The sequence below is a fragment of the Leptonychotes weddellii genome, chromosome 4, assembly GCF_054177405.1.
Source record: "Leptonychotes weddellii isolate Sample4059 chromosome 4, ASM5417740v2, whole genome shotgun sequence".
Lineage (NCBI taxonomy): Eukaryota > Metazoa > Chordata > Mammalia > Carnivora > Phocidae > Leptonychotes > Leptonychotes weddellii.
Window position 1 is genome coordinate 59,091,079 of NC_138372.1, and position 9,589 is coordinate 59,100,667.

Genomic DNA, 9,589 nt, shown 5'->3' on the forward strand with positions numbered 1-9,589 from the left:
TTTGAACACACATGCTGCCGAGCTCTGGAAAAACCCCACAGCCTCTAAGAAGTATCTGCAAGAAACCTACTCAAATCAGGTCTCCAGCCAAGATCCTGGACTGTCTAGCCTCTCTCCTTGTGTTGCCTTTTTATTTTTTCTTTAGATGGTCTGTCCTTTTTTTCATTCCTGTCTAGGACTCTGTAGCTTAAGCTGTGGTATTGTTTTTGTTCTGTTTCTGTTTTTTAAATTAAGTCTCTGGTTGAGCCCTTCTGATGAATATATTAAACAAATACACTGGATTTTTTTCAAAAAATAAAAAATAAAATACAGTAAGCCCTACAAAAAACAGCTACAAATAAACAGAATTTTTTTAAAATGCGTATCTCAACTAAGATCTTCCAGGAATATACATACTGACTAAAGACAATGGCACTAATAAATACAAAATATTTTTAAATGTGTTTTTCAAGCGTGTAGATTGCTACCTAGTAAGATTTAAACACAACTCCTCAATTATTAAGCCACTGAATGTTTCTGACACAAGCTTCAAGACACATCCAATGGTGTAAAAGGAGCTAGAGTGTATAGCAAGTATAGGTACCACAGAATTATAGAATATTAGAGCTGGAAGGTGCCACCTCAAAGACAGGTACAACCTCCTCATCTCACAACTGAAGAAAATGAAGTTCAAGGAGATTAAGGGACTTCATGATTGGCCAGCTAAGTAAGGGTTGAGAACCATGCCAATGCCTCTTGATTCGACAACCTAGTGCTCTTCCCTCCTTAACACCACAGAAAATGAAGATCTGGGGATGGCGAGGTTCTTTTTTAAATCCCTTAATATATCTTTATGAGAACTAAATTTTATATGTTTGATTTTTTTAAGATTTTCTAGTTACATAACAAAGACCAAAAAATGTAAATCGTGAAAAGAAATAAGGTCCCCATAATTCCAACATCAAAAAATAGTTATCACTTTTTTTTAATCTTTTGGGTCAAATAAATTTTATTTTAATTTTTTTTTAGGATTTTATTTATTTATTTGACAGAGAGAGACACATCAAGAGAGGGAACACAAGCAGGGGGAGTGGGAGAGGGAGAAGCAGGCTTCCCGCCGAGCAGGGAGCCCGATGCAGGGCTCGATCCCAGGACCCTGAGATCATGACCTGAGGCGAAGGCAGCCGCCTAATGACTGAGCCACCCAGGCACCCCCTGGGGTAAAGTAAATTTTAATAAGGTATTATACACTATAACTCAAAAGGCAGGTGAATATATTACTGAGAAATTTCTTATTCCATGATAAAACACTTCACTATTCTAAGGAAAGCTTCATTTCTGAAAAAGCTTTGAAAAGATTTATTAACAAGGGAATTAATTATGCAAAAAAATTCTTTGCTTTAAAAATTACCAACATTGGGGCGCCTGGGTGGCTCAGATGGTTAAGCGTCTGCCTTCAGCTCAGGTCATGATCCCAGGGTCCTGGAATCTAGCCCCACATCGGGCTCCTGGCTCATCAAGGAGCCTGCTTCTTCCTCTCCCTCTGCCTCTCCCCCTGCTCATGCTTTCTCTCTCTCTCTCTGTATCTCTGTGTCTCAAATGAATAAATAAAATCTTAAAAAAAAAATTTTTTTTTAAATAAAAATTACCAACATTATCCTTTAGAAACCTTTAAAAGCCAAACAAAACCTTTAAAATTATTTCATTTACCCAAAAAAGGGTTTTTTTTAAAGATTTTATTTATTTATTTGACAGAGAGATAGAAAGAGAGCACAAGTAGGCAGAGCGGCAGGCAGAGGGAGAGGGAGAAGCAGGCTCCCTGTCAAGCAGGGAGCCCAACACGGGACTCGATCCCAGGACCCTGGGATCATGACCTGAGCCGAAGGCAGACACTTAACTGACGAGCCACCCAGGCGCCCCACAAAAAAAGTTTATAAAAACACCTACTACATGAAATAAAATATCAAGCATGGCAAATATTTTTATATGGCCCAAAAGGTCTCTGCTTATGTATGCATTAAAAATACAGCAGGGCCACCACATACCAATTAGATTGGTTAAAATTTAAAAACCTGACAATACCAAATTCTGCTGAGGACAGATATAGAGCAACAGAACTCTCATTCATTACTGATGGGAATACAAAATGGTACAGCTACTTTGGAAGACAGCATGGCAGTTTCTTACAAAACTAAACATACTCTTACCATAAGATCTAGAAAGTACAAATTTAGGTATACTCCCAATTGATTTGAAAACCTACATCTACACAAAACCTGCAAATGCAAATGTTTATAGTAGTCTTATTTATAATCACCAAAATCTGGAAACAATCAACATGTCCTCCAATAGGTAAATAAACTATGACATATCCATAAAATGGAATATTATGCAGAAATAAAATGACATGGACAATTAGTATAATACCTCTGCTACTTCTACTCATTTTACATACAACTGGTCAAGAATACAGTTGGACCCAAAACAACAAATGGTCTATGATGGGCATCTTCTGACAGCCTACACTGCCCAATAACGTCTCTTCTGGAAGACATCCTTCCAAAAAGCATTGGCCAAAACAGACTTTGCTTCTCCACCTCCAACTGTTAACTCTACCCATGACCAATGATAATTTTGCAAGGGATGAAAACCTGACCCAGGGAAGTCGATCTACTGTACAGTCATTAACCAGGCTTTTGTTACAGAATGTGAAGAGGATCTGAGAAGAAGGGTAAAGTAGAAAGTTGGGGCCAGAGCAAGAACAGTGGAAAGTCACTGCTGTTTGCAAACTGAAAATATGCGGGGAAAGTGAGCAGAAAACGTCAGTAAAAAGAGAACCAGTCTGGGGGCGTCTGGGTGGCTCAGTCGTTAAGCGTCTGCCTTCAGCTCAGGTCATGGTCCCAGGGTCCTGGGATCGAGCCCCGCATCGGGCTCCCTGCTCGGCGGGAAGCCTGCTTCTCCCTCTCCCACTCCCCCTGCCTGTGTTCCCTCTCTCGCTGTGTCTCTCTCTGTCAAATAAATAAATAAAATCTTTAAAAAAAAAAAAAAAAGAATTAATATAAAAAAAAAAAAGAGAACCAGTCTGTACTGCATAAATTGAAGCACAGGTAAGAGAGTATCATCTTAAATACCAAAAGGTTATAATTTCACAAGGCCTGGCCAGGCTTTATTTCCTGACCTTGAATATTCATAAGATTGCCTACTATTTATTTAAAGTAAGCCTTTTTTATATTTGATATACTTTGAATGGGTTTTCAGATTCCTGCAACCAACAAACTCTTACTAAAACAAGCTCTAACTACCTTGACTTTGTTTATCCCCCTTGCTAGTTTTATAAGTTTTTTTGTTTTTGTTTTTATTTATTTATTTGACAGAGACACAGCGAGAGAGGGAACACAAGCAGGGGGAGTGGGAGAGAGAGAAGCAGGCCTCCCGCAGAGCAGGGAGCCCGATGAGGGGCTCGATCCCAGGACTCTGGGATCATGACCTGAGCCGAAGGCAGACGCCCAATGACTGAGCCACCCAGGCGCCCCTCCCCTTGCTAGTTTTAAGTAACCTACAGTTCCTTACTGTTACTGGGTTTTAATAACCTTGTATTCAAATTGAATACCATTTGAAGTACCACACAAAGGTTTTCACAGAGAATTGTTTAAAGAGTATGTCAGGTTTTTTTTAATCCACATATTTATAGCCTTCATAAAATTGTGTTTTTTTCTTCCCTAAAGACTCTAGATTTCTTGCGGTAAGAAACCCTAAAAGGTATCTTTTCAACTGGTTCCTAGTACCTGTTTTTCTAAATCTATTCAATAAAATTCCTGAGTTCCCTCAAGAATTCAGGAAGATGAATGCAGCTAACTGTATTGTAGTCAGTATCATAAAAGTTGCACAATAATCTAGAAAAAATCCTGACTACCAGTCAGATCAAGATTTACATATTTTCCCTACTCTAGAGTTTTAGATTACCTATTCTAAGAAACAATACACTGTAACATGTAAAAAGTTCCCCTTCTACTCTAAAATTGCAAATACATAACAATTTCACATAATAGAGACAAGCCAGTAATCTCTAGTTATAAACTAATACTCTGCCAGGCAACATACCTCAAATATAGCCAAACTATGTATCTCTCAAGCTATCAGTATATAATCATTTTACAATAACTTCAAAGATACAGGATATGCCTTGTATTTTTCATTATTTCTAGCTTCTACTCAAAATTATGAGGTTATACAGAAAAAGCGGAGTAATATCCTCTATTGAAAATCTTTAAGTAGGACAGACACATAAATAGATAGGGACACACATTTTCTTTCAAGTCCTTCAATAAAGATAACCCCAACCAAATTCTTATCATTCCGTATAGCTTTCTAAAGCCTACCAGCAAAACTCTGGATTGTAAAAATATATTTGAAACTGTACAAAACATTCTGATCATACCAAACTTGTAAATTTATTTTATAATATAATGACTTCCTCTCTTTGGGGTCTGGTATTAACAAGTGAGCTTACATTTTTCATACAGCCATATAAAAACATTTATCTCACCACCTGAAAATGTGGTCAGACAACCAAACTAATCAAGAGATACACCCTTCTTTCCCATGTCCCCCACCATCCCAATATCTCTCCGTAATTCCTGAGTTAACTCTGTGAATGATTGTGCAGTTTATTCAACATTTCTTTTGAAAATTTAAAATCTAGTTTTTAAGTAAAAAAAGGAAATCATTACCAGTACTAAATTTTATAAATTATAAATTCAGAGTATTAAAAGTGAAACTAATGGCATAAAAAAAATCTCTATCAAAAGCATACTAAATTTTTCTCTGACATTTTCAAACAAGCATAAGGCTAGACATTTCTCCAATGATACATCAACCAACTAGAAAGATACGGTTCCTTCAAAGAGCTTGAGGTCTACTGTACATGTTGCTATGATAGAGCTAACAAGGAGCAATCAGTCCATCTTGGGAAGATTGGAAAGATTTCTCAGAGTATATGATGTCTAAATTTAAACATCCTTCTCCCTTTGCAGACAGAGAAAGGAAGATACCAGGGAGATAGGGGTAAGGGTGGACTAGAGCAGGTGGTCAGGCATATGAGAAAGCCTCAAGTAAAAGAACATAATAATCAAGGAACTGAAGGTTTCATCTGTTTAGAATATAGAGAGGTAGAATATAGAGAATAAAGAGAATGTTTAAAAATCATGCAATAGTTCATTTTAAAGAATAGATTTTATTCTAAAAACATTTACTCCAGCTACAGTATAGGAGTCCATTGAGGAAATAGTATACTAGCACCAGAGAAAGCAATTAAGGAAGCATTTCCAGTAATCAAGAAGACAGTGCGTCAACAAGGGGCGCCTGGGTGGCTCAGTCGGTTAAGCATCTGACTATTGATTTCATTTCAGGTCTTGATCTCAGGGTAGTAGGTTCAGGCCCTGCATTGAGCTCCACACTGGGTGGGGAGCCTACTTTAGAAAAAAAAAAAAAGTGGCAATGAGAATAAATAAAGCTGAATCAATAACACTGGTGGAAGAGGGGCTGTAGTGAAGAAGTAACTGATGATTACTCCCATTTTTCTAGACTGGGCAAGTGAAAGAAACTACCAATTAAGGTAAAAGATAGTGTTGAATATTGGATGTACGTGAAGCAAGCAATGGTTAAGTTCAATTTTAGACATGTTCCACTGAGTGTATTGTGTGGAAGGCAAATGGATATATCTATTGTAAGCAGTCTGAAGCTCAAGAATAATCTGATTGGATATATACATTTGGAAATCCATCAATAGAGATGGTAATTTAAGCCACAACAGTGTGTGAAAATATCAACAGACAGCATACAAAATAAGAAGTCAATAACTAAAGCATAAGCAGTACCAAAAGAGGAAGGGCAAAGAAAGATACATTTATATATATTAATTTGAATTACAGAAATCAAATCATGCCATTTTTTTTTAATAGATAAGAAAACTGACAACCACAGACATTAAAGACATTTACCCAGCATCATACTGCCAGCTAAAAATTGTAATGGAAGGGGATTAGAGTGCTCCTCAAATCTAGTCCAACTTTTGTAAATAATTTACAAATAAAACTTTTTTTTTTTTAAGATTTTATTTATTTGAGAGAGAGAGTGAGAGAGAGAAAGAGCACAAGAGGGGGGAGCGGGAGAGGGAGAAGCAGACTCCCTGCTGAGCAGGGAGCCTGATATGGAACTCGATCCCAGGATCCTGGGATCATGACCTGAGCCCAAGGCAGACAGTTAACAGACTGAGCCACCCAGGCACCCCACCATGATTGGTGCCTTAAAAAAAAAAAAAGTACTTATAAAATATTACACTTGGTTCATTTAACTTCACTCTTCATATCCCTATATATATATTTTGAAATGTTTATTAAGAAGATACTTTAGGTGTTGACTAGTGTTCAATGGTACTTTCTACCCTCATTGCCAATAAACTATTAGCATGACACTTTTTCTCCAACTAGAAGTTTAAACCTAACAAAGTAATTTCATGCTTTTAAATTCTGAGAACTGTTAGTTAAAACATGAAAAATTACATTTAAAATTAAGAGGGAAGATAATTTAAGACACATGAAAAGAAGCAAACAACAGCAAAAGTTGAATGAGTTCTCCAACTCAGCATAAACAGTAAAAATAGTATCAGGGAAAATAAATTTCTGCAAAACACTCGACAACTGACAGACATAAAAAGAGCATATTCACCCTAGCTTTCTGAAGTATAGTACATCAAATCTGGCCTACCTAAAAAACCTGAAGGGTCTAAGAAAAATAACTAAAACCTAGCTACATTACTCTTTCATCTCTTATGGTTACCACTCTAAACCTAGTAAACATTGTTTCATATCTTCTTGTGTGTTGCTTTATCTTTTACCCATCCTCATGAACTGTATCTGAACCAGTAACCCAATTTTTACTTCTGCTCAAACCATAGCAACACTCCATCAACACAACTAAAACAATGTCAAGTCTCTTTTATCCTCCTTCTTCAATTCAAATTGGTATTATTCCAATTTCTCTGACTTCAGCTTCTTAGAAAAAGAAATTGCTTAAACTCATTTTTAAGGTATAAGTAAAAACTAGCCCTTACTGTCACAAGAATGTCAACAAAAAATAATTTCCAAATGGTCAAACTTCAGGTTGGAACTGTCATAAGAAGAAAACATACCTAGTGCCTACTGAAATTAAATCAGGAAGTTCCACTTTCAGTCATGACAGAATAACACTGAATATCCTTCTACCATACACAACTAGACTACTGGAAAAAATACGGAAACAATTATTGTTAGACAGTATGCAGTGCAGGACTCTGATCTGCGAGAGCAAACAAATGAGATAAGGTACATTATGATCACATTTTCTACACGGAAGAACCATCAGTACTATGGAACAGGAAGCGGTCTCACTGAGCAGAGGGAGAGAAAAAAGGAGTTTGGGGAAGTAAGGCAGCTGGAATTTGTGGGACACAGCACCAAAGAGGAAGAAGCAAAGCAGAAAAAGACAGCAAACACCAAGTATCTGTACAGAGGTCCCCTTGCATCTTCCACATACAAAGTTGCATGTGTAAAACAGGACCAAGCAAAGAACAACTATCAAGGAGTTGTAGAGAGAACAATTTTAAGTGTTTTCATGAGGCTAGAGTCCTTCAGGTTTCAACCAGCCAGAGTAAAGAGCTTTTTTAAATGAGACACGAGAAAGGCCATGCCAAGAACTAAGGCTAAACTAAACCTAGCATATAGGCTGCTCTGGACTTCCCTATCAGAGCTAAAAGATAAACCTTAATAGAATCAACCTTATTATCAAGTAAATTAACTAACTGCCTGTCAGAACAAATTTCAATACTTTTTTAAAGAAAGAGAACAAAATCCAGATCCTCAACATATTTCAAATGTCTACTATACAAATATTACTAGATACGTGAAAATTAAATCGTAACACACTACAGAGAATTCTGCCTATTAAGAGTGTCCTGAACAAACTGCTCAGTCTCTTCTCACCACTTTACAAATTTCTCTACGTTAAAATCAGAGATTCAAGAGAAAAGCAGAAGCAGCTTTCCATGATAATGTAAAAGAAATAGCGGTACACAGACCTCACTGAAGATACAGACCTCACTGAAGACAGAAGCAGAAAAGTCACAAGACAGATCTTCTTATGTATTACTAAATATAATATCTGATGACATGAGTCATCACAGAAACACATAAATGGTATAGCCTGCTTACCAATATGTAAAAACATTTTTGAGCCTACAAAAAAACTACTAAAAGAAAGTTCCTGCAACTAAAGGCTAAGCTTCAATTAGTCTCAAATAAATGGTAATTGTTTTAAATGGGTTTTATTGCTAATGAGAATGTATTGCCATATATAAAGAAATAACCGTTGTTTCTCTATCCAGAATTTAGAAACCTGTTTACTTATGTAAGACACAGCCTCTAAACCAGAAAGCAAACAAGAAAACACACAATTAAAACAAACATCTCCTTGCACTAATGCTTATCTAGGCATTCAAAGAGAAATTCCTCAGTGCATCACTCAAGAATCATGAGACATAATTCTAACAAGCTTGGTTATTCTGATTTCCAAGTTTAAAGAGAAATAAAAGCACTCAATTAGAAGGGAAGGTTGAGTTACTAGAGGAAGGTAGCATGATAGCACTAGTGACAACAAAATGAAAGTCAACAAAACTGAAGAAGAAAATTATAAAAAGTCACAGAACTTCCAGAACAAAGAAAAGAATCTAAGTTATAAGAACATAAAAAGCAGAGTCCAAATCATTTAACAAAAGCAAAAACAGAGATATTCTGGCAGTGATGGCAGAAAGTATCACTCATAACCTGTCAGCAAAAATGACCCTAAATGAAGAAAAAGTTAAATTATACTCAGGTACAAATACACTTGGATTACAACAGAGAATCACTTTTATAAACCATTTACATCACTTGAAATAAAAGATGTTGACATTCAAAGGAAAAAACCAAGAGTTCACTGCACTGATGATTTTGAGTAGTCAATGGCATACTGTATCTCTTACAACCAAAAATTTTATATTAAGGACAGTTTTTCCCTCCCCTCATTAAATTTTGTGCCAAACTACTGGGGCCACTCTGGCTGTTATATTCCACAGCTTCTTCCAATTAGTTGAGAAGGTACACTATGCATAAGTTTTCCCTAGTAACCTCTGACTTTAATATACTCAATTGCATTCTAAACATCCCCCAAAGTATTTTTTGCAAATTATCCAAATTATCTATTTAAAGTCAAGCTGTAGCAAGTAGTTTTATATACCCAATTCATACAGGGCAATTATTTTTCACAGACACACTAACAGAATATTCTTTAAAACAATGAACATGAAAACATTTCATCCAATAAATAGAACAGGTTACTTACCTATAATGCTGATTCTCTGACAGATAAAACCAGATAATCATTACAATTACAGAGCTTAAACTCATACTAAAGAATTTTGAAAACTGAGTACCCAGTATCTGCTCCCTTAGATAACCAGGAGTAATTCTGACTATGAATTAGAATATGGGAGTTCTAGTCCTATATCTACCAGTAGTTCATCAGAATTTCAATAAGT

General features: G+C 36.2%; 1 protein-coding gene across 15 annotated transcripts in view; it reads right to left on the minus strand.

The window, feature by feature from the left end:
* The window catches only part of ZZZ3 (zinc finger ZZ-type containing 3), a 101,887-nt gene that overhangs the window by 50,231 nt on the left and 42,067 nt on the right, over window positions 1-9,589 (minus strand). The window lies entirely within an intron of this gene.